Raw genomic sequence first — 26332 nt, forward strand, 5'->3', positions numbered from 1 at the left:
AGCTGAGTCTTAGACTTGATTAATCTGTTATGCTATTCTCTAGTTTATTTATGTCTTATTTTCTATCAAAACTATAAATTCTGCAGTGAATGGAAGAGAAGCAGATTGAAACCATTATTTCTGTTTGTATCCAGGACAAATTAAATATGAAGGAAATTCTTAAATGAGATAATGGATGAAAACTGCCTGTGAGTGACTGGTACATAGAATGTGTTAAAAAAAATTACCTCTCCCTTCTGTTTCTTTACCAAGAACTTTTGAGTAAACAAACAAAAACCTAGCTTTTTGATAGATAAATTTAAGTATATATGTTTAATGCAATTAAAAATTGTGTTTACCTTACAATTCTGTTTATAACCAGGAACTGAACAGATGGCTAAGGGTCTGGTTTCAGGAACATCTCCCATTCCTTGAAATAAGATGCCCCTTCATTTAAGAAGAGAAGCTCCTGGGGGTCTAATTTCATGAGTAGGCAGTCTAATTGTGCAAACTCACCAAGTTTTCAGAATGTAGACTAAGATAATCAACTGTCCTCACTTAGGCCCCCATCACCTTTGAGATCAGTGGAGCCTGTCTCAATGCAATTTACTACAGTAAGTCTGCTCAGAAGGCACCTGGCAGGACAGCCTAATTATTTACCCCGGCGGCCAAACTAGCTCTTTCAGGCTCATTATGGTTTCCCAAACAACTAAAATTAATTTAAGTAAATAGAAAAATGATATATTAAAAAAAAACCCTTATTTGAGTAGTTTGATTTATTAATTAAATCAGCTCATTTTTTTTTTAACTTCATGAATATTGTTTTATCTCAACCATATGTTCTTATTTGTATGGCAAGGTGCTCATGACTGGTCTGGGGTAAAAATGTCATCAGGAGCCTCTGGCAAATAAGACATTCCAGATCTGGGTAACTTTACTTGTCCTCAGCTTATAAATCATGAGCACAAGTTTGACACAATCTAGAGTTCTTGCATTGCCACACCAGCCGGTAAAGGAGAGAAAAGTATAGTTTATAATTGGGGTCTTATGGCATAAAGACTCAGGTTTTAAAAATAGGAATAGATAAAAAAAGGAAGATACTTGGTTCTGTATGAAATTCTTCCTTGGATAAGAACTGTTCAATAATATGGTTAAATATGGCAACATTTAAAATACTACATTTTAAGAAAATAATTAGCAATACAATGTGACATCTTTCTTGCTAATTCCTGATGCATTTTCAATCACCATTGATTTGTACACATTTTTCTTTTAAATACAGGAAGTGCTTACCTGTATTTTTCTAAATGCCACATACTCGTTTTTATTTATGACTTCGCAGTGGCCATAGGACTTCAAAAATAAGATGGCATTACTAGAAACTAACATGGATTCACTTACAACAACATGTAGCAAAGGAGAGGCTTTCTAAGTTTTATAAATGGTATTAGATTGGGCAATCACAGGAGAAAACAGAGCAATTCTTCAGAATATACTTCATGGGCTTGTATTTCTTCCTGATGTCAGATGCTTTTATTTGTTTTAATAAGAGATTGGGAACAGAATGATGATTATTTTTACATCAGTGTTATTACTCAGGTATCAAGGTCACATTTAATTGTCTCCATTCTTAGTTCCTGTTCAAATGAATACTTAGGCTTAATCAATTTGTTCCCATGTTAATCACATCTGCCTTTCCAAATAATACCCATTCTCAAACTACACATGATTATACTGACATGAGTTTCCTAACTCATTGAAGACGCCTGCTCTCATATCTCACCCTAGAATTTGCCCTATCAGTCACTTCATTCCCTCCAACATTTCAGCTGCATGCTCACTTCATGAACCCCCAATACTTCTCTGTCACTACCTCCAAGCCAACAATTCATCAATACTCTTTTCCAATCTGTAGCCTGTTACTTTTTCATTGTTCAAGACCCAGGTCTTCTGATGCGGGGCTCGATCCCAGGACCCTGCGATCAGGACCCAAGGCGCCCCTCACTTTAAGTTTCTAACCATCCATCTCCTGTGAGTTCTCAGGATGTCCCTGTAGTCTTTCTATATTTCCTTAGTTCCTACACTCCACAGATTTCTTCTAGAATACAGTCACCACTTTTCCTTTCTCCTTAAACTTTTAACACTTATGTTCCTGACCCTGTTGATGATCTCAACTTTTAGTTAAAAACCGAAGAAATAAGAGAACAGCATACTTATCTCCCATCATCAAAGTCAACCAGTATACCTGTACTCTCATTTTACAATGCTTTTCTCCTGGTGATTCTCAATGAACTTTTCCTTATCTACCTTGAAAGCCAAATATTCTTCTTGCACAGCATATCTTATCCTCTCCAACATATTCAAAGGGATTTGTTCTGCAATTTTACTTCTCTCTCTTTGAAGCAATATCTCTACTGTACTGTTCTCCTCTCCATATACCACCTGTAATACCCCTCATTTTAACTTCTTTGGCCTTACATTCCCTTTATCCATGTCTCTCTTCCCCTTCACAGTAAAACTCATGGATAAAGTTCTTTATATTCATTATTTCCATTTCCTTAAATCCAATTTGATCTTGCAGCCATTCCAATCAAACTTTCATCCAGTCACTCAATGACACTATTCATGTCCAGTCGCCAAAAACTTCCATGTTGCCGAATCATTAGTTACTTCTCAATTCTAATCTCCTTCTACTATAGAGCAGCCTCTGGCACAGTTACTCACTCTCTCATCCTTAAAACACTCTATTCACTTGGCTTTGGGGAACACCTTGCCTTCCTGATTTTCCACTTACCTCACTGGCTACTTTCTCAGTCACCTTGATTGTTTTGTACTCGTCTTCCAAAGCTGGAGTTAGACTTCCCTCTCTTTTCTTCTCAACAATCACTCTCTCCCTTGGAACATCCATCCGGTCTATGACTTTGAGAATCATCTGTCCACTAACACATTCACATTTATATCTCCAGCTCAGGTTTTTCCCTTCAGGTCTAGAACTTATTGATTAATAAGCATTAAACTCAACAGAGTTGAATACAGAATGCTTGAGGCCTCTTTTCAGGACCTCATACTCCTCTACAAGTCTGGTTATTCCTCATATTCATAAATGGTTCCATAACTCAGTTCCAAACCTAAGTATTATTTTTGATTTGCCTCTTTATATCACATCACTGTCCCCCCAAATATTACATAATTATTTATTTACTTTATTCTATGTAGTCTATAAATTCCATTAGGTCAGGAGCTTTTACTACTTTATTCACCACCTTATCCCAGTACATAAAACAGTATCTGCTATCCAGTAGTAAATATTGTTTTTCACAATGAATGAAAGAATGAATGATATCCTCTCATCTCTGAATAGTTTTTGTTTTGCAAGTTTTAGTTTAACGTCACTGTGTTATGTAATTGTTTAAGGGATACTTATTTTTACTCTATATAATTTTACTTAGCATATATCCACATAATCTGGCAATTGATCATACAACATTATATATTGTTATATAGGCACTTCACAAATACATGGATCTTTCACCTCATTTAAATGGTAAAGACACTTGAAAGCAGAAACTACATCTACTTTCCTAGTTCAGTTCTTCACATTATGTTCAGAACTTTAAAACTAAAGGAGGACAGTGCTTCTAAAAAGCATTAAGGGCTTCTCCTGATTACTGCTGATCCCAGAGTTAGAAACACTCTAATATTATCTGAAATAGCACTACATTTACTTGGTTTTGGGGCAAAGCTTATGCACCTGGAGGCCATAAAAGGCATCAGCCACTAAAGATGGCAACGCTACAAAAATTATTCTGATAAGGAGAGAAGATTAAGTGAAGTACAACATTAAATAACAGTATTTGCATATCTCATTAGTACTTCCAGGATGTTGAATTCTGATATTTTTAAAAAATTATGAATTTAACATTGAAGATTATAGAAAATAACAACTAGAAGTTGTTCTGAGGGGGAAAAATGTGTGCTCTGGATAGCTAATATTTCAGTCTTCTTGGTATACTGAGTGCATCTTTCCAATCTCCAGACCAGTGGGGTATAGAGGAGGGGAGTACCAATCACCTAGGGTGAAAGATCAAGAAAGGGAGGAGCAAATGGGGGAAGGAGATCAACTCCTGTGTGGAGAGGGGTCAAAACTGTGGATGTCAATGCATTTGTGTCAAGCAGCATAGTCTGGATATTATCAGGAAGACATAACTGAGTAAAAAATTAACCAGATGGCTACAGATTAACTATATTAGCAGAGGAAAGCAAATCATGTGCAACCTCTACTTTCTCTAACACATAAATGTTTGGATCTGTTGTTACCATATATTGCCTGAAAGCAGTCATAAAACCCTTCTCTCCATACCTCTTATTTAACTTACTTGATTTGTCTCATTGCATTTCACATAAAGGTCATCTATGAAGCTATGAAGAATGCCAAAGCTTCCCCTTTAGGAATAGAAGTAACCATCATAGAAGTACGTCTATCTCCTCTTGTATCTTTGGTAATTCTTGGGAGATGAAGCATTGAAATGCAATGTCAATGGCTTCTGCCAGCTAGATCTAGTCCTCAAAAATAACATTTTTGCTTTGGCAAAGAGCATATTTGGTGTGTCTCCCCATAACTTTTCCATTTCATATAGCTCCCTTATACCTTTTAAATGCCTTTGAAATCTGTTTTTCCTTACCTGCACTTATTTTGTTAAGGAAATATCCTGAACTAATTTAACTTACCAGGTTTTATTCTACTTTCTACATGGTCACAAGAGTGACCCTTCTGAAATGAGACTGATCCAGCTAATCTCTGCTTAAAGGTTTGTGTGAATCCCCAAAAACTCACAAAGAAAAACCCCAGCTTCTAGCACGGCCCTCTAGGTCACACAGCTTGGCTGTGTGTTTAGCTAGACCTCCTACCACTCTTCCACGAACATCTTATGTTCTAGTTATACCAACCCACCTGAAGTTTCTTGGCCTTAGCATATGCATGTGCATGTGTGCTCGCTCTCTCTCTCTCTCGTCATTCCTTCTTCAACACCTCCTCTGTGAAGCTTTCTCTGGAAGTTCCGGGCGGCATTGGATCCTATACATAGTACATAGTGCATGGGTGAGTGGTTTTACTTTTGTATTACATTGCTCCCCAACTAAACTGCCAATTCTTGAGGGCAATGTAATATCTGGGTCATCTCTGCTTCCCCAACACTTAGAATAGGGAGATGGGAAAGAGATGAGTGAGGAAAGGAGATAAAAAGGAATCATTTTCTGTGTACACTGCATTTGATTCTTTATATATTATTTAATCTTCACAAAAATATGATAAAGTCATTATTATCCTTGGCTTGCAAAATGGGGAAACTGAGTCCTGAAAAGGGTAAATGATTTGTCAAATGAACCATTAACAAAGCAAAGGCTCCAAAATAAGTAAGTCCGTCTCACATCAAAGCCTCTATTCTTCTCATGATCCCACAAATGTCAATAAGCATTTGTTAAATAAATGAGCTAATGAATAAATGATTTTTTTCTGGCTAAAATCAGTTTCTTTTTAGCTTATCAGTCATACATATGGAAACTTTGCTTTTTGGCAAAAGTGACTCAAAGCAAAATCCATACATCGCTAGGTCTCTCTAAAATTTACGTACCAAGAATTTCTGATTCTTTTCTGTGGAAATTCCTTCATCTCCTGATCAGTTTCTCTTCCTTCAGAGCATAAGACACACTACTAATTTTCAAAGTGAATCAGTGTGATGACTACATCTAGATGGAATACAACAGGTTTCTTTTTGTTAACTCTTAAGTTCCTTAACTTTTTACCTTAGAGAGTTTGCAGTAACTTCCTTCCTGGATTTGAGATATCTAAAGGGCATTTCCCAATGGCATGAGTCTGTTTCTTCAAAAAGCATATTCTGCACTATTTTAATGGAATTTTAAGAGTGTATTTTTTCATGACTAGAGCCAAAGTTCACATTAGGGATACAAATATGTGGACAGGCCCCAGGTGTCTGAGCTTTTAAACTCAATCATCCCAAAACTTTTCAGATGTAATGATGTTTAAAATTGATAAAGGGTGCAGAGTCTATTAAAATACATGAGAATAGCATATATTATTAGCATATGTCAATATTTTCCTCCATGATGTAAATATTTTGACCCTGTGTGTTTTGTTGAAACATACGTTAACCCTACTTTGTTTGTATTTCTTAGTCTTCCTCATCGGTGTCTGCTCACTCGGTTATCCTGGACTGAGTCTTTGTTATCCACTCTGGCTCTACCACTCTTCCTATAAAATAATTATGTCAAGTTATGAACGTTCTCGTTAGTTATTCTAATATATTTGAACTTTATGTATTAGACAAATTGGAATAGTTTCAAGCAGAGAATGAAAGTTGGCATGTGGAAATGAAAGTATATCACAGTCCTCTCTTCTAGTTTTGAATCAAATTAGAAAAAAAAAGACACAAGTCAAGCTGATGAAAGAGTCTCCACTTTATATCTGGCAAAATTAGATCTGAAAACATGGCTCAGATGGATGATCATAATTAGGCCTTCTCATACTTTCCCTCCTAGTCTAGACCTCAAGACAACCCACCTCAGGGAGAGTTTTGTGTCTTCAAGTTTGATACACTTACCCAGGATCACTGCCCCACATTCTGGTGTGTTTAGTCATTTATTTATCCAACAAATAATGATTGAGCACTGACTATGTGCCAAGTTCTCAGTGCTATAGATACAATAGAGAACCAGAACTATAATCATTCCACTCTAAGTTCCTCACTACCGAGAAGCAGAAGCAGATAAGACCTGTGCCCATCCTTCAGCCAGGCAGATCTAAAAATGGGAAGAAGAGCTGAACCACAGGCTCTTTTCTTAGTCTCAATTACTGAACCATTCCCCTTCCTCCTTCAGGGAAGAATAAGTGAGAGGATGTGGAGAAAGAAGGTTGACTTGTTTCTCCCATGACATTCTCTCCTGGAGAGTATAAATGTCCTCCACAACCTGGAAAAAAAGAATATAATCAGCTTTGAGAATTAGAAAGATCACCCTATTGGTGGAATGGAGGATAAATAAAAAGAAACATGTTAAGTCCCAATGGTTTCTGTAAAAGATCTTCTTAAAAATCTTTGTCTTAAAATTAAAACTTACAAATGAAGTTGTCTTAATTATGGATGTACAATAACTATAACATGAAGTGAATTTTGTCGAGAACTTAGTGTTACTGATAAAGGTTAATGAATATCGCATTTGTCCCCGATTTCCTTTGCACCATCACTTTTCTGGCGGACTAGATATTTTTTCTAGAATTGCTTGAGAATGTGAATATATTATTACATTAACAGACCACACCTTTACACTGCAATCACTACAAAGTGATAGGAATAACGAACAGAATTTACAGTGAGATTATTAGCAATGCTGAATTTATTCCCTATTTTATGATTTTCTATTGAAAACTGGAATAACTGCCAGGGATCTTGCGATTTTACTTTGTCACAATAAATGCTGTTGCTCTTCCTATGGTATGGTTCTTATACATCTTAAATTATAAGAGCATTTTGTAATACCGTTCTAAATCACTGACACTGCTTGCTCTCAGCATATCCCCAAACACTGTAAGAAGAAATATTTTTATTATAAAAGAACAGTATCATTTTCATTTTGCATGCACTTTTTCATTAGAATATAGCAATACACTGCATCTGTGAAGTGTTGTGTTTTGCTTTTAGCTCCTAGTTTTGCAATCTGTATGCTCACCACAAGCTTCTAAGAAATAGGGTGAGGGGTACAATTCCCATTTCACAGATGAGGAAACTGAGGCATACAAAACTTCAATGTCTTTCCCAATTCCACATGGGTAGTTATGGAAAAACAAGAAAGCAGCCCAGTTTTCTGGACTCTTAGCCTTGTGCACTCTCTTCTAAAACATGCTGCCTTCACAAATGTGGTCATTAGTCTGTGGCTGGGATTGTGACGGTGTCATGTCAGTGGGGCCAGAACAACAAATTTAATGACACAGCTGGGAAAACTTAAAAGGCTGCCCTTAGCTGGGTCATAAGTGGAGGTTAATACAATGGTGTCATTACAGCCCTCTGCCCGCCTCCCAAAACCACAGCACAGTTCAAGAGAATCAAAAAGGTTCCACTGGGGGTTGGCTCAGGTCTGAACGAGCAGCCAAGGTCAGGATGGAAATGTGGAATAGACAAGAGAACTGTTGAGCCCATTGCAAAGTTCAATCCTACATGACTCAAAGCCTACCCTCACCTGCCAATTAAATGAAGGAGATCATCCTCAGAGTTTAAATCAAGGCAGCATACTGTTTCTTGCCTAAAGACCCGGAGATTGAAAGCAACTTATTTCTAAATCAATCCTTTCCAAAGTAACATACTTGAAATAAGGCTATATTACCTGTCCAAACTATTCAAACAAACAAACAAAAAAACCTCCCCCTGCAAGTAAATATAACATTCCAAGGTCCCACTGCACACTTTGCACTCTCTACTGTGTACTGTACCTTTAATTTCATAATATATGCAGTTTTAAATTCAACATTTATTTTTAACACCTATATTTTAATGAAACATGAAATATAAAATGAAACTCCAGTCTGCCTTGTATGAGCACGAAGAAAAATCCTAATTACCTGTTTCAAAAGTGTGAAGCGCTTTCTAATTTTCCACCAGCCAGTTTCCTTAGACAGCACTCAGTATTATAACTATTTATGCCAATTGTGCTATTTCATGCATAAAATTACCGCATTATTGTTGGAATAGATGCCAGAGAGATATCTAAGCAGGGTGCAATCACTTCACTTTCTATCAAATTGGGCTCCTGAAAGGTATCATAAATTTTATTAGAAGGCAAGGGGCTAATGGCAGCCAATCAGTGTTAATGCTGATAAAATTGCTGTATTTTACATTATAAAAACCAGATGATATTTTTGTCAGAGGGCCACCTTTTGTTTTATTAAGAATGCATCATGAAAACTATATTGTAATCACATAAGATACTTAGGAAAGCTGACTGCCCTTCCTCCTGGACTGGGGGTGACATCTCTCTCGGGGGGCTCTGGCAGCAGTTGGTGAGGCAGGCTTTGCTCTCTGCTGCCTGATTAATGGTAGTATAAAATGAAGCAATGCAAAGTGCATCCCCTACACTACGGGTACCATAATTCAATTGCATGCAGCTTTATTCTCTCAGGGTCCACTCTTTGGGAAACAAATATTAATGTTCCACTGTTCCCAGGTCCTTTATTGTGCTATAAAAAAATTGTTTTCGATTAACCTGCCAATTGAATCTGGAGAGCTGGATGGTTTTTAAGACTCCCTCGCTTCTTCCTGAGGCACCACAGTAAAGAGTGGCAGATTACGATGATACTAGAAAAGGAAAAAGAAAGTTTGGCGCAGAGTTCCAGCCCCTTGGAACACTGCTGAGTTGTGCTTTACCAAAAGTAATTGTAATTTCCATGAGTTGAAGGCTAAAATGTGTGACCCTGGGCAAATCACTCAGCCATTCCAAGGTCTTTGTGTCCTTATCTCTAAAATAATAGTGTAACGTAAAAGAGTTTCTCAGGTACCTTCCAGCTCTAAAAGTCTGATATTCTTATTGTACACACACTATACACACACCCTGGAGAAATAACTTCCCTTCTTACTCTTGCCTTTGTTAGCCATTCCTCATCTGCACTGGTATCTGAGACAATCACTATCATCAGAACTGAGGAAGTGTGGGCTGGATAATGTGGTCTTTTGCTTCTGTTCTATTCCAGGAAGGAAACCATGGGACAATGCAGCTCTCGGTCTTCAGCATCTAGCAATAGTAAATACAAATTAAATAATTAAATAAGCACATCTGGATGTCTAATAAAGGAGTTTGACCTCCCTAATTTCTAATAATTAGATCAAGAATAAGACACAATGTAACTCTCAATTATAGTAAGACTTATGTTGTCATGGATCCAATCAGATATAAATTCTTCAAGGAAAGGGACCCATTTTCTACTACTTTTGAATATTCTTACTGTTCAACTCTAAGTAGTCACTCAAAAATTCCTTTAGAACTCACTGGTTAGTGAAAAGAGGTTGCCAGAATATGAGGAAACCATTGGTTGACTTTCATGATAAAGCGCACCAAGAGAGTTGTGCTTGCTCCTAGAGGAGCTGACTTCTTCAAAAGTACGGAATGCACTTTAGATACTAAGCAGATATGTTTGCAACTATGCCTCCAATTTCTATTCTTACTTAACTATCACTATGAATCCATTTTTCTTTAAAGTTGTATATATTTTACTTCCCTTTATGTTGACTGTGATATTTCCCAATTGAATCACTGAAGGCTGCCTTGTTCCATAGTGTTCTATCCTACCTGTTGGAATCAGTAATTACAACTCTGGTACGAGTATTCCTAGAAGATTGGGAATGTGCATTACACACACACACACATACACACACATATTTGTGTGGCTAAACAACATATAAATGTTTATATAAATCAAGTTGCTCACATTTTATACAGTAACAAACTACCAATGTTCTGTGACTAATGACTAACATTTTGTACTAACCAGAAAGGGCTACCATATATGGTTGTAGAGTTTGTGTGTCACACAAGGGCACAGCCCAGACAGTGAGTGGTTTTAAGTGGCTCACCAAGCTGTGCATCTGAGTTAAGGAGGCAACCATCAGAAGGAAGGCACATCTTTTTATTCTCAGTAAGGCATAACCCACTCTCCCAATCATGCACTCACAGAAGGAAGGCGTGTTTCCCCAATTCACACAAAGAGGCCATAAATCTACAGGGCACTAGTAAAACAGATGATTTTTAAAATCCACTAAAAGTCCCCTACATGCTGAATCTCAGAAGATCTCTAATTCAGTCAGTTCCTACAAGCAATAGCAGCTATACCCTGAGAACTGTTATATCTCCTAAAGAGAAATTCTCCATACCCTAGACCCCACTGCCACCAAATGAAACAAAGCTATGCCCCACCCTCCAGTAAGACAATTTTTACTTGGACTGACCTAAGGTGGGGATTATTCTTCCCTAAGGTGGAGAGAATTAAAACAGACTCATACAGAAATGCCCAGAAACAAATGAAACAATGCCTTAAAAGAATAAGAGGGAGGGGCACCTGGGTGGTTCAGTGGGTTAAGCGGCTGTTTGGCTCAGGTCATGATCTCAGGGTCCTCAGATCCAGCTGAGTCAGGCTCCCCATTCAGCATAGAGTCTGCTTGTCCCTTTCCCTCGGCCCCTTCCCCTGTTCATGCTCACTCTCAAATAAATAAATAAAATTTAAAAAAAAGAGAGAGAGAGAGAACAAGAGGGAGTCAGGAATGCACCCACCAACCTGCATGCGTGGTGGACAGGCACAATGTTCTTATTATGTACACAGGGTTGCCCCATTCTCAGAAGATGTCTTAATGACCTAGGGAGATTTTCCATTAGGGTTTTCTTAATTATTCTCACATTCACTGTCACCTTTACACCCAGCCTCATAGTTTAAGAACAGTGTATGAATGATTCTGTAATGCATTAACTACAGCTGAGCAATTGCACCATTCAACCAGAATACAAATGTAAATCAAGGTAATGAATCATTAACTATGAGTATGATAGAAGAATTGCCTCTTCTGGAAGGCCCCACAGTTAGTCAGTTAATACTCCATGTGATACATGGTTTTAGAGAAACTAGTTATTATTTGGGGGAGTTTAAAAGGCTTAGAGCATGTTTCAGGGCAGACACTGTGACAGACACCATTTTTATGCAGTCCACTTAAATAGCCAAATAATGAAAATAAAACATACCAATTACATAATTAACCATGCAAGCAACATGTACTCATGACCCTTGTCTCATCTCTGAATCCCATGCCATTCCTAAACCTGCCACCATCCCTTATACCATTCCTGAACCTCATATCATCTCAGAATTGATAAGCCTGCATTCCAATCCCTGGCCACCTTCTAACATAAACTCCTTCTCCTAGTAATTTAATGTTTGCTTTTAGCCTCATCAAATGGTAGCTGAAATCAAAATAGATGCTTCACAAAATGCCACATAATCAGCAGAGCCTAGACCCTGAACGTGTTTAAATTGCAGTTGGGAAATTGAACTTAAACCCATACAAATAACAATGAAAATTTAACAAATATTGCAGTGGAAAAGTTGTCAAAAGCTGATACATGACTAATATCAAATAAGTGGACCTGAAAATGACTGATAGAGAAGGTCAAAAGGGAGAAGACTTATGGGGAATATATTCAGTGCTGTGGGGCAGAGTGCTAATGTCAGGAAAGAGAGGCATCTCAGTTCCACAATGGGAGGTAAGAGTCCTTAAGACCCCATTTGACTCTTTCAGAATCTAAACATGGGTCGTTTGTTAACATGGGAAACTGGCCAAGCCACTTCACAGGTTATGGCACTTCCTTATATCCAACTTATAGGGGATTTACTTATGAGTTAGGTGACACCTTGGACCAAGTTGTGGTCAGAGTGTGGAGCCATATGGAAAGCCATGGTAACCTGAACACACACAAGCGTAAAGAAGCATAAAGGGGATTTGTCTCCACTTTTTGGTGGTTATTTGTTGATGCTGTTTTAAATTTTTATTTTATTTTTTTAAGATTTTATTCATTTATTTTGAGAGAGAGAGAGAGCACGTGTGCAAGTGGGGTGAGGGGCAGAGGCAGAGGGAGAGAGAGAATCCCAAGCAGACTCCCTGCTGAGCAAGGAGCCGAGGAGGGGCTCGATCTCATGACCCCTGAAATCATGACCTGAGCCGAAAGGAAGTGTCAGACGCCCAACCGACTGAGCCATGCAAGCACCCCAATAGGTTTTAAATTTTTAGATCTAGAAGATGGGTGGTAAACATCCTAGTCCACCTGAAGGGGAAGGTTAATGGAACAAAAGAAGGAAATAGCTAAAAGGGAGGTGAGATGACAGAAGCTGAGAAGGCTGACTTAACTTCTATAAACAAAGGGAATTCAAAGAAAGTTTTAGAAAATGAATTATGTGATAAAAGTGGGTTTACAGAATCAAAACTGGAGACTTGGACAGATTATGTGTATGTGGATGATGACACTAGGCATATTTATGTAGCCTGCAGCTACTATTTTTATAAAATTATTTGTGATCGTCTGAAACTTTGGTGGCAACAATAACATAATACCTGAAACCTCAATGGGCTAAACCTTTCATGATTCCATACACATGCTGATTACATGAAACCTTGGTAATATACCTATGCCCAATATATCTTAAAATCCTGATTGGTTTATAAACTTGCAATCTATTTGTACCCATTTATTATCTTTTATATAAAATCAGACATCTTGCGTTGTCTCTGATGCTGGATCTAAAGAGTTGAAAGAAGAAGAGTTTAGGCCACAGGAGCCTTTTTGCAGAGAGGATATAATGCAAGAGATCAGCAAAGCAATAAAAGGGTCTGACTGTCCCATCCCTAGTATATGAAATTCAGTTAAAAATATAACACCAGGATTTTTTAATAAAGGGATGGAAGTATGCGGCTCCTGTCCTTGAAGATTCTAGTGCCAGATGAGCCTTTACAATTCAGACCTTGGGGAGGAGGGGGAGAGAGGTGAAAAAAAAGAACTAATAAATCTCTAAAATTTGACAAGTGACAGATCTTTGTCTGGTTAACTGGCTATGCAAAGATTTTAGTAGATTCTTCTGTCATTCCCAATTCCTCTTATTCATGAGAATTTTATAATATTTAAATGACACAAGGGAAGGCAAGTGTATATTTGGGCTTTGCAGAACATTTCAAGATGTGCACTCACAGCATAGGGTATAGTCCTGTGTCCACCACTAGGCAAAGACAAAGTTGTATAATCAACTTCAAATCAGGGGAAAAAATAACTCACACAATTATTTTCCTTGTTTCATCATATAGTAACATTACTGAAACAATGGTACCTACACTTAGAGCTGATTTCAGTAAAATAACTGAAATCCATCAGTCATTGAATCGCTGCAACTACTTGGTCCCCCTTTCCATCTCTTGGTTTCTGAAACTCTTCCTCTCTACCTACTTTTCCTCTCTCTGTGTGTGTATGTGTGTCTGTCTGTCTTTCTGTCTGTGTCACTTTTGTCTCCTCCCTTCAATATGCCTTTCTTTATATCAGTTTCTCTCTTGTTCTATTCATGACCCTCTCTATACCCTATCCCAAGAGATACTTCTCCTTTAGTCCTTATAAACCTTCATGATCTTCTTTTATTGAAAAAGGAAAATGAATGCCTTTGCTTAGCCACTTAGCTTGCACTTCATTTTAGTAAACTTTTCCAAAACTCCAAGTGAAAACAAGACATTCAAGCTAAATTCAAGGGAAAAGTTGCAAGAAAGCGGCACAAATTAAAGCAGGGATGAAAAAAATGTGATCTAAGTTAGTGGAATTATTTTATAGAACCATTACCAGGGTAGAGAAGGGAACTGGTTTTAAGAAGCTGGAACAATTTTAATGAATGACTAAAACTGAATGCTACTAAAAAAGGCAATTAGTTCATAAGTTAAGGTGCCCCCTATCAGAGACGTCTGGCTTGAACCCTGTCTGCTTTTTCTGGCCAGGCATTCTCTCCAAAATTCTTATCTTCTCTGCAGTCGGTTTGCTCTTCAACAAACAAAATTAAAAAAAAAAAAAAGTATGGTACCTGAACTATGATAATGTCATAAAGTACTTAGCACAATCTCTAGCACTTAGTACATGCTCAGAAATGTTAGTCATTATTATCAATATTATGGATTTCATTATTTTTAATGTCCACAGGAATAATAATTTACAAATTATATATTCAATCTCTTAAAGGCAATTATCCATTCCAGTTTCATGTTCTTTTCTTCATGAAAGTTTAGCCATGTCTTATTTTGATTTTTATTTATATAGATATATATATTTATAAAGGCTAATAGGCAATGATTTTTCAAAATTGATAAGAAAAATCACAATAGTTAGCTTCACCCATTGGCACTCTAAATTCCCACTTCTAGAAGTAATTACCTTGAATTTTTTTTATATTTATCTGAGTTTCCCCCTCCATATATCTAAATAACTTGCTTATTCTAATTTTTCCTTTTTTCAGTTGTTACTATCTGTTGAATTCCCACAATGGAAGATGAGAATCTGGCTCTCTTCATCATTTCCCCACATACTCAGAAACACACACACACACACACACACACACACACACTTCTACTTTTCCTCTGGCTCCCCATAGTTTATCACAATTTTTAGTTGAAGCAGTGTTCAGTGTTTATATGATTATGACTCTATAAATATTACTCGCAGCTAAACCCATTTAGTGTATGATTAGATTTCCTTTCTTGTAGAACTTTACAGGAGTTAATATTTACCTGGTTATTTTCAGTTGCTTAGTATTCTATGTATTTATTACTAACTCACCCTGAACTCTCCAACAGAAATTGAAATCTTTGTCTCAATATGTTTCAACATATCAGGTATTCTATTAGTTTCATGTCTTATTTGTACACAACCCTCCTAGGGCTTTCCATCTTCCTGCTCTAGTCTGAAGTGATTGTTCCCTAGGTTGCTGCAACACTATCATCCTATCTCCTTCCACTACCAAACTCAGAATTCTGTTTGTTTCTCTCATATACTGGACCCTCTAGTTCCAATGTCTCTTCTTCTCTATTGGTATCAACCCTAATTTTGGTGGGTATGTTTGTACAATAGCTTTTTGGAAAAGGGAACAAAAAAAAGCAATATTTTTTCTCCCATGGTTTTGCTTATCTGAACATTTTTATTCTAGGAGTGGCAAACTATGACCAGGGGTAGCTAAAACTGTAGCATTCATGCAAATAACTTTTACTGGGATATGGCCACACCCATTTATTTACTTATTGTCCACTGTGCTGTTACAATTACAGAGTTGTGTAACTGCAACTAAGACTGCTTGGGCTGGAAAGCCTAAAATATTTATTACCTGGTCCTTTACCAAAAACAAAAACAAACAGCTGACTACTGCTCTATTCTATGCTCACTCCAGATGGATAATTTGCCTAGGAACAGCATTTTAAAGGCATTACTCCCTTGTCTTTTAGCTTCCAGAGTGAATGTTTGTTTAGTGCCATTCTGATTCCTGATCCTTTATATTAAAAGTCTTTTTTTCCTATATCTGGAAGCTTATGGAATCTTCTCTGTGTATGGGCACTTTTCCATAGACTGCAGTGGGTACTCACTGGACGCATTCAATCTCAACACAAACATTATCTTTGATAATTTCTCCCCTTAGACTTTTTCTTTTCTTTCTGTGATTCCAATGAGTAAAATTACAAATCTCTTAGACTGACTCTATAATTTTCTTATTTTTTGTTATGTTCCATTCTCTTGGCATTTTAGACCTTTTGGGGAAATTTCTTCAAGTTAATCTTCCAACCTCTCTATAATATTTTAAAGTTTCTGCTCTCTTATTAATTTCCAGGAGCTGGCTTTGTTTCCTCTTGTTAGCATCCTATCTTTATTTCATGGATGCAATTTCTTCATTATTTCTCTGAAGAATTATACCCAGCAAAAGTATCTTTCAAAAATAAAGGCCAATAAGACTTTTTGAGATACAAAAAAAGCTGAAAGGATTTATCACAACAGAACTTGATTACAAGAAATGTTACAGGACCTCTTCCAGTAGAAGGAAAATTGTATCAGACAGAAATATGAATCTAAACATAGAACTATGTGGGTAAATATGTAAGAGTTTTTTCTTATTTTAAAAATCTAATTATAAGATAGTTTCCTACTTAAACAAAAAGAATTATAACATAAATTAAAGACACAGAGAGGTTAATAACATAAATTAAAATTCATGACCATAGCACAAAAAAAAGAGAAAAGGAAGTAAACTACTGTAACATTCTTATACTATATACAAATTAGTACAATATCATTTGAAGATAGACTGTGATAAATTAAAACTGTGTACTATAAACTCTAATGTAAGTACCAAAATAAAAAAGAATAGACAGTAAGTCAACAAGTGAAATAAATAAGATCATAATAAAATCATCAATTAATGAAAAAGAATGCAGATAAAGGAAAGAGGACAAAGAGCAGAGGAGACAAATATAAAGCAAAAGGCAAGATTAGAGATCAATAATCACATTACATGTAAATGTTCTACAACCTGAAGCCAGGGACTGCAAGATTAGGTAAAAAGAGTAAGACCCATCTGCATGCTGCCTACAATAAGTTCATTCTGAATAAAAGATGAAAATAAGTTAAAAGTAAAAGGATGGTAAAAGATATATCATGCTAACACTAATCAAAAAAAACCAAGATTGGTTATATTAATATCAAAGTAGATTTCAGAGTAAAGAATATTACCAGAGATATAGAAGACCATTTTATAATGATAAAGGGGTCAAGTCATCAGAAAAACATGGCAATTCTAAATTTTTATGTATCTAAAAAGACAGCTTCAAAGTACATGAAGCAAAAATTGATACAAGTGAAAGGAGAAATATAAAAGGCCATGCATATAATGAAAACTTTCAAAATCCTTCTATTATAATTGGTAGAACAAGTGGACAGGAAGTCAACTTCCTCTATAGAAGACATGAACAACATAATCAGTCTGTTTGATCAACTGACCTTTACAGGATGCTCTACTGGACAACAGCAGAACAGGAAATTTTTTTTACAAATGTTCATGGGACATTCACCAAAATATAGAATACTCTGGGATTGCTAAAATGGAATTAAATTAGGACAAAATAACAGAAAGATGTCTGGAAAATCTTTTTAAATATTCGAAAACAAAACAACATACCTCTAAATAGCCCATGCATCAAAGAAGAAATTAAAAGGGAAAGTAGAAAGTATTCTGAATTGAATGAAAATGAAAAGCCATTAGGATTAGTGGGATGCCATTAAAGCAGTATTTTGGGGGAAATTTATAGCACTAAATTCCTGCATGAGAAAAGAAGAAATTTCTCACCTAAATGACCTGTTTTCACTTTAAGAAGCCAGAAAAACAGGGTGCCTAGCTAGCTTAATCAGTAGAGCATTTGACTCTTGATCTCAGGGTCCTGAGTTCGAGCCCCACATTGGGTATAGAGATTACTTAAAAATAAAATCTTTAAAAAAAAAAAAGAAACCAGAAAGAGAAGAGCAAATTAAATGGATGATTAAACAGAATAAAGAAAATAATAAAGATCAGAGTGAAAAGTGATGCAATAGAAAAATAAAGAAAAAATAAATAAATGAAATAAAAATAAAGAAAAAATGAAACCAAACTTTTTTTGAGATCAATAAAATCATTTAACTTATTGCCAGAATTTTCAGGGAAAAAAATGACAGAAAATAAAATATTACAATTATAAGGAATGAGAGAAGTGATTTTGGAAGTATTGCTATGCATATCAAAACCTGACAAAGACAGGACATGAAAAGAATACTACAGATAATTGGGTTAGTAGGATTATACAGATATTGCTAAACACAATTTTAGCTAATAAAATTCATTTTCCTCAAATGTCAAGTGGTCCCTATTTCTTCATATTTAAAAGCAGATCACTAAAATACTAACTGAAAGCTCAGCATACATGAACATAGCTTGAGAAATAGTGAGCTTCTCTTTAAGCTATTTGGTCAGGGACTCTGTTCTGTTCTGTTTCGTTTTTTTGTAGTGAATCCCAGCTTTCTTTTATGGGGAATCTATTTCTGTTGGGCAAGTCAATATATCCAAAAGACAACATTCAAATCTTTTATTGGTAGTATATACAACTAACTATATAGTCGATTTTTTTTTTGAAATATGAGGAAAATGCATATAAATTTGATCATTCATGACAGGGCAATAGCTTCCGGAAGTATTGTGCAAACAAGGCAACAGGATGCGGGAAGAGTGTAGTTCACAGATCATTTAAGTAATTTAGATGATGCTTAACATCCTATATCAGAAATGAGTTATGAATACTTAAAAAATATATGGGAATTTATATATTAAAAATTGTCATATTAAAGCATTCAGATTAAACACTTTAGGAACATGGACTCATAATCCAATGGTTAGCTATTACTGAAAATATTTCTTAAGCTTCTTTTGGATTTTCATTTGGACCCAAAAGTACTTCTTATGGATATGCTCAATACCCTAAAGAATGAATTATCTTGGGAAATAGGCAAAACGCAAATTAGATTATCATAAATGATAAAGCTGAAGATGCAATTCTGACCTCAAAAATGAATTATTTGAAAGTAGTGAGTCTTGAATGCTAGTTCAGAAGAAAATTTAAGAAGAGAAATTCCAAATGCATTGTGAATGCTGACAGCCTCATTAGAATATATGTATCTACTCCCAAAATGACTACTTTGAAAGACAGCTCTCACTCAGATATATAAATTTAGGTGTGTCAGCATGGGCGGGAGTAATTAGGAGGTCCAATTAATTTCTTTGCAGACACTCTTTGGGTAAGTACACCAAGGGAGGTCAAGGAAGGCCCCCAATGCTCACCTGCAAAAGTCTATTAAAGTCGGACCGCCTCCTGAGAATATGTGGCCCATGACAGCAGAAGACAAGAAGGCTACTGCTTTGATAAATACCCTAAGGGGCTGCAAAATGGCAGTGCTGGGAGGCATGTGCCAAATCATGTTTGGCTTTGGCCCCATAACTTGTGATTCTGTCAAGGACTCATCACGTCAATTGGTGGAAAATGGATTACTGTCATTCTTCAAGGCACGGCACATCATTCCCCATTGATTGGCATGCCAAATCCTTCACAAAGTAATGAGTCAGGGACGAATCAAATCATCATCCAACTGTCAGCTTGATTGCATAGCCCTCTATCAATGGGATTAAACTGGTGTGGCATCCAAAATGTAATGAAAGGCATTACTTTCCTTGAAAAGTTGACAGGAAGACAGGGATGCTGGACCCAGGAGGCCTAGGCATATACAAAAATAATAATAATAATAAAAATGGGGAGAGTGAATTGAAAGATGATATAAATATATTTTTTCAGCCTCACAAAAGATGCTGTGAATAAAGGGAATTACATTTCTCTTCAAAGAGAATTAGAGCTGAAAGGGACACTGTAGAAATCATCCCATTGACGCTTGTTCCCTAACAAAAAAAGAAATACTTAAAGTAAGAGAAGTGAGTCACTAAGGTTAGTTAATGAGGAGAGAATGGGAGGGCAGTACAAAGCATGTTCTTTGGAGGGAAAAAAAAAAATTGGTTTTCAATCTTAGTTCTTCTACTTACTAGTTATGTCATCATAAACAAGTCCCTCAGCCTCTCTCTCTTCATCTGCCAAATGGGGATAATTACATTAGGTATGTCACATATATCATACAGGAGAATTAAGGGAGCAAACCACTGAAACAATGAGGGTCCCATCTCAATGTCTGCTGAGAAAAAATATGCTGCTGTCTTGCTCAATTTGCATGAAGTACACATGAAAAATGTGCTTGTTGTAAACAAGGCTCAAACTGAATCTCTTATTTTGTCTTGGTGATCACCAGCATTTTGTCTTGGGAAAAGGGTCATCTTTGCACATATGTACCTCATTAATATTATTTTACTTAATGTGGTTTAGAGAAATCATAAATCTTGCCAAGGTCACATACCTAGTAAGAGGTTAGGGTTTTACTGGCATGACTCCAAAGACTTCTCTTAATCATAAGCTCTCCTGCTCTTCGTGGTGATGATATTCCTGGTTCATCAACAGTAGGAAACATTCTCCCAATTTTTTTAGCCATTGCACAAAGATCAAGCTGGACCATCTATACCCTGCTGTCTCATGTTCAATGTCCAACAGGTTGTATTGTAAGAGACCTAACTTGCATGTAAGTAGCTACCTATGTGACACTAAAGTGGAAATCGCCTGCAGGTTGCACCAACATTTATTAAGGTACAGCAAGCTGATTAGAGGTACATTATTTTGGATCTTAACAAACCTTTCATTTTGTGGGAGAAGTGTTACACCTTTATCTTTATCAGCTAAAGGGATTATTTGACAACTGACTAAAAAACTAAGTGTCCGAGGTATTATTAGGATGTTGGAACCTGGAAGGGGAGGTATCATTTTATAAACAAAAACTGTTCCTGGAGTCAGACATGAGGACCAGGGTCAGGAATGTGAATCAAAGTGAACTATTTAGACATCTATTCCATTTTTAGAAGTCCCACCACACTCTCTGCCAGATTCTTTAGATGTGGATTCTGTGAAAAATTCTGGAAATCACCTTTAGAGTAGCATTGGCAATTCAGAGTGTATTCAAAGAAAAGTGACCTTTGATCAGACAAGTTGAGAAAATCTTGTACACTGTGTTCCTTTTAAAGAATCCCAAATGCTTACTAGCATATTAAAGTCTGTAAGAAATCATGTGGTTAAACACACACACACACACACACACACACACCTTTTAACTTCGTTCACTCCAGTATTTTTTCACCTTCTTTGACAAGAGAAATCCTTCCTTGCATAATGTCTACCAGAACCTATAATAGGGACTGGCATATGGGAGGGGCTCAGAAATACTTGTAAGAATGTTGTGGAATAAAGTCCCTAATGGATTAATGTCTCATGGTTGTACTAGAGAAGAAGCTGATTTGATATAGATATATATAGTACTATGGCAGGCACTAGGAAAAGAGTAGAAAACAATAAATGTGACATATGCATTGACCTCAAAGGAGTGTAGAGTTTAGTGGATAAGGCGGAAATGTTTATAAATGACAATAGGGAGGCAGTATCACATAAATATGGAGAGCACTAGCTCTGGTCTTGGACAGAACTGGGTTCAAGTTCTGACAATTACCACTTACCAGCTGGATGGTTGAAGGCACGTTATTTAATCACTCCAAGGCTTTGGTCTTCTAATCTGGAACATGGAGGTAACAGTGTCATATAGCTCATGTGAACACTCTGATGTAATGTATGCAAAGGGAAAAAACTGTATCTCTTCTTAATGTTCCCTACACTGAGCAATGTCGGAACATAGACATCACTCAAATATGTGCTGAATGAATGAATTATGGCCCAATTAATTATATATTTATAATTCCTACCTAGTACAGTGCCCTACATGGAGCAGATATCTAAGAAAACACTGTCGAATGAATAAAAGAATGAATCAGGAGCTCTAAGCTCAGCACATGGAACATATTCTCTTCTCTAGGTACATAATTTTCCTGCCTTGCCATTGCATTTTTGGCTATGCTTAGACATGAGCATTTGTCAATATCCACCTTCCTCTATAACCCCCTGTGGTAGCTTTGTAATGTGTGAGCATGGCTGGGCTGAACTACCATAACCCTCTTCCCTGTATGTTTCCAGTTTGGGTGGGCCAAAAGAGATCCCTTTCAACCACCACCCCTGCCATATTTAAAGGATGAAAGTAAAGCAGCAGACACTTTGTACCTAACATGTGTCACTTAATTTCTTTTTTTTTTTTTTTAAGATTTATCTGTTCATTTGAGAGAGAGAGGGAGAGCATGAACTGGAGGGGCAGAGGTAGAGGGAGAGAGAAAATCTCAAGTAGATTCCACGATGAACATGGAGCCCCATGTGGGACTCGATCTAATGACCCAAGATCACGACCTGAGCTGAAACCCAAGAGTTGGACATTTAACCGACTGCGCCACCCAGGTGCCCCCCATGTCACTTAATTTTTTTTTTTTTTTAAGATTTTAAATATTTATTTGACAGAGAGAGAGAGACAGTGAGAGAGGGAACACAAGCAGGGGGGAGTGGGAGAGGGAGAAGCAGGCTTCCTGTGGAGCAGGGAGCCTGATGCAGGACTCGATCCCAGGACCCTGGGATCATGACCTGAGCCAAAGACAGACGCTTAACGACTGAGCCACCCAGGTGCCCCATCACTTAATTTCTAACTCCCATCTTCATGTGGGTAGCAGATGGGCCTTCAGCTGTTCTATCTTCTCCTGGATCCTCCTTCAGTTTTAATAGCTCCTGGCCAGGTGTGCTTAGCTCCATGATGCACACCAATTTTTCCTGCCCCATCAACGTTAAAAGTAGCAAAAATATTGCCATGAGTTTCAGTCCCTCCTTGAGGGTATCGATTGGCTCAAATTGCATAAAATCTTTCTAAACAGCCCATATTTCCCCTCTGGTAAGGAGAACACAGGGAAATTTACTTGCTTCTTATGAATATTATTAGGGTGCTGAGGGCTCTCCTTTCACATATCACTTCCTAAGCAGAGAGACGAAAGGGACAGTGTAAAGCTCAGAGAGATAGGATCTAGTCCCAGCTCTCAACATACCAGCCCTAAGGCTGTGGGTAAATCAGTAATTCTGTGAGTGGCAGTTTCTTCTTTATTCAGTGGAAGATGTCAGCTCTTTCTTGCATAACTCATAAAGCCACTGCAAAGATAAACCATTACATTGAGAGCTAATATACCTTAAAAAAATAAACAAATCTCTGGTATTCACAAGTGTTAATTATTATTTTGGCATCATCATTATTATTCTTTCAAATTTATGATTTAGTGAGCACTTATTTTATATCATGCACCATGCTGACAACACATTTCATGTTTTCATTTATACCCTATAGAATGGACCTTATTCTCCCTATTATACTTATGAGAAAATAAGCTAGAACTCAGGTTAGTTAGCCAACTATCTCAGAGTTTTAGCCTGGTCTACCTAAGTACAAAGTCAGAGCACCTACACACTTCTTTATGACACAGAGAACACATGAAAAATTATGCAAGCTTTGTTTTAATGTTGAAAATATGGTGAGTTACCTACATTAGTTGTATAATAGCCATGTTACGTGAAGTTGTTTATATCACATTTTATTGAACTGTATGATGTAATATAAAAATGAAAAACTGTGCATATCACATGACAGTTTGACTCTAGACAATAGAAAATGCCAAATCATGTGGCCTACATCAGAGATTTTTTCAGACTTAGGAAAGGTTAGTATGACTGACAAAATACTTTAAAGAACTATCCCTGAGGCACCAACCATCTATCAATCAAAAACTCAGTTGATATTTAAGAGCACCTATTTAACTTCAAGCAATATTATTATAATTAGAGAAAATTGAAAGTAAGAATTTTAATATGGTAAATAGTAACTGTGGATTAAATCATTTGATATGTCTTAAAAGGTGATAATAAGGTTAAGATTTTAAGTGTGGGTTTTGAAAATCAGCATGTCATATTGATACATAATTGCTATTGGCTAAAGGTGCTTCAGAAAATATTTAGAATCTGAACGTGAAGAAGGCTTAGAGTTTGATTGGGATAATGAAATTATTTATACAGATAAATATATTTTCTATGTGAATATGAATACATGTGGTGTGTGTGTCTGTTTATAGAGAAAATATGTGTTGTGTGTATGTGTGTGCATGTGTATTTATGTGTTTACCCAAAAAGCTGTTATCAAATCAATGTGTGTTTTGTGATTCATGGTAACTTAGAGTTGAGGGAATTTGGTATATGTACTTAAAGTGTTGTTAATTTTAAATCTTGCAAACCTAAGCCAAGACTCCAGATAGGTAAAATATTCTGGGTAAACAGTTAAAAGAAGTGAACAATGTGGATAACTGCAAACAGGTCAACATTTTAAAACTGCTTCATTTTAGAACATAAAATCTAAGATTTCAGAAAATTTAAGTTAACTAAAATGTCAATAAGTAAGCTCCATAAATAAGGTAGAAAAATAATCCTTGATATTAAGAAGGAGAAAAAGACAGGAGTGAAAGGGAATAAGCTAAAATCATTAATTTTTTAGAGGTATTTGAATGGGCAACTTTTATTTCCATAATAAAATGAAATTCCAACTCTGGAATAACTACTACATAAAATATTGAGAAGTAATTGTAGCAATCAGAACAATGAGTCTATAGCCTATGAAAATAAGTAAATGATACATGATGTGAATTGCAAGACTAGACAGAAAGAGCAACCAAGATAGATCAGTATGCTCAGAAGGAAAGAAAAGAGAGAAAGAAAAGCAAGAAAAGAAAAAAAGAGTAACATTACATATGAGTTAATACAAAAGACCACAACAAAAATGTATATGTTGTATATGACCACAACAAATCATATACAGCACACAATGGTTATTTAGATAATTCATTTGTTAGAGTTCATGACTTGGTGAAATGGGAGAAATAATGCAAACACACATGGAATAAGATACTTTTTAAGAAAACAAATCTAGAATAGGATGAAAGATATTCATTCAAATTAAAAATAGGAGATTTCACTGATACTTATAACAGCTAAGTAAATTCTAGTGAAATTATGCTTCTGACTGAGCAGTTATTAGACTTTAGGGTAAGTATGTATATATTCCCAACACTGGTACATACGGTTATGGTAATACAGGATGTACGCAAGTTAAATCATGGTAATGTCAACACTGAGGTAACTAACAGGAAGTTCTCAAGTGAATGGAAAATACCAGACCTAATCTGTGACTGAATTCTCAGAACTATGAAACATGTTTGGGAGTGTGTGCTTGGGATGCACAAGTTGAGAACATTCTTATATTCTCTTTGGTGTAACAATATACCCTTCAAGTGTATATGGTAGGATTTCTTTTGGTTGTCTATAAACATTATCTCTTTCCAACCCAAGATAGGAAATGTGTTTTGGGACTGAGAGCTTGGAGCCAGGCCTTGGTAGAGTTCCATCTGGAACCAAACATTTTGCTCATGGGTATCTGGATTCCAATTCAAAGAAAGATAAATCTGAAAAAGTTATACACCATTTGCCAATAATGTCAGTCCATCGTTTGGTGAGAAAAATGAAATATGTATTTTCCATTTTCTCTCTTCCACCTACTTCTCTTTATTTTCTTTCTCTTTCTAAATTCCTAAGGATCTGCCCTCCAATGCTTAGCAAAGTTTTGGATATTAAAAAAAGAGACTTCAATATTATTTGAAATTACCATGGTACAGTTCTGAGGTGAAATTTTAATTTTTTCTTCTAGTTATAAATTTAAACTTAACTGATGAAAAGACTTCATGTATTGTCAGCAGAAAGGTTTTACAAGGAAGAATTTAGTCTTTACATTGTCCATGAAATCTTCATTGAATCTGAGCTATACAGAAGACCTATCAGATCCTCCAGTCAACGCTTTGCTCACCGGGGCGCAGCCCTACCACAGAAATGGCTACGTGGCTGGAAGGCCTATGCTGCCTCAGTGCGGGAGTGATGCACAGTGAATGTGATCAAACCCTAGGCTTTAGGGACACTAGTTTGGTGCAGTCACATGTTTTTAAATGTAATCAAATAGTCCTAGAAAGAGCAGTCAAAATGTGAAGTAAATAGAAGGCCTTCCTATCAAGCACAGTCCCTCTCCATGCTGAATCCCCTGGGTTTTTAAGGCCTCACACTACACAGCAGCATGGTTC

The sequence above is a fragment of the Zalophus californianus genome, chromosome 14, assembly GCF_009762305.2.
Source record: "Zalophus californianus isolate mZalCal1 chromosome 14, mZalCal1.pri.v2, whole genome shotgun sequence".
NCBI lineage: Eukaryota > Metazoa > Chordata > Mammalia > Carnivora > Otariidae > Zalophus > Zalophus californianus.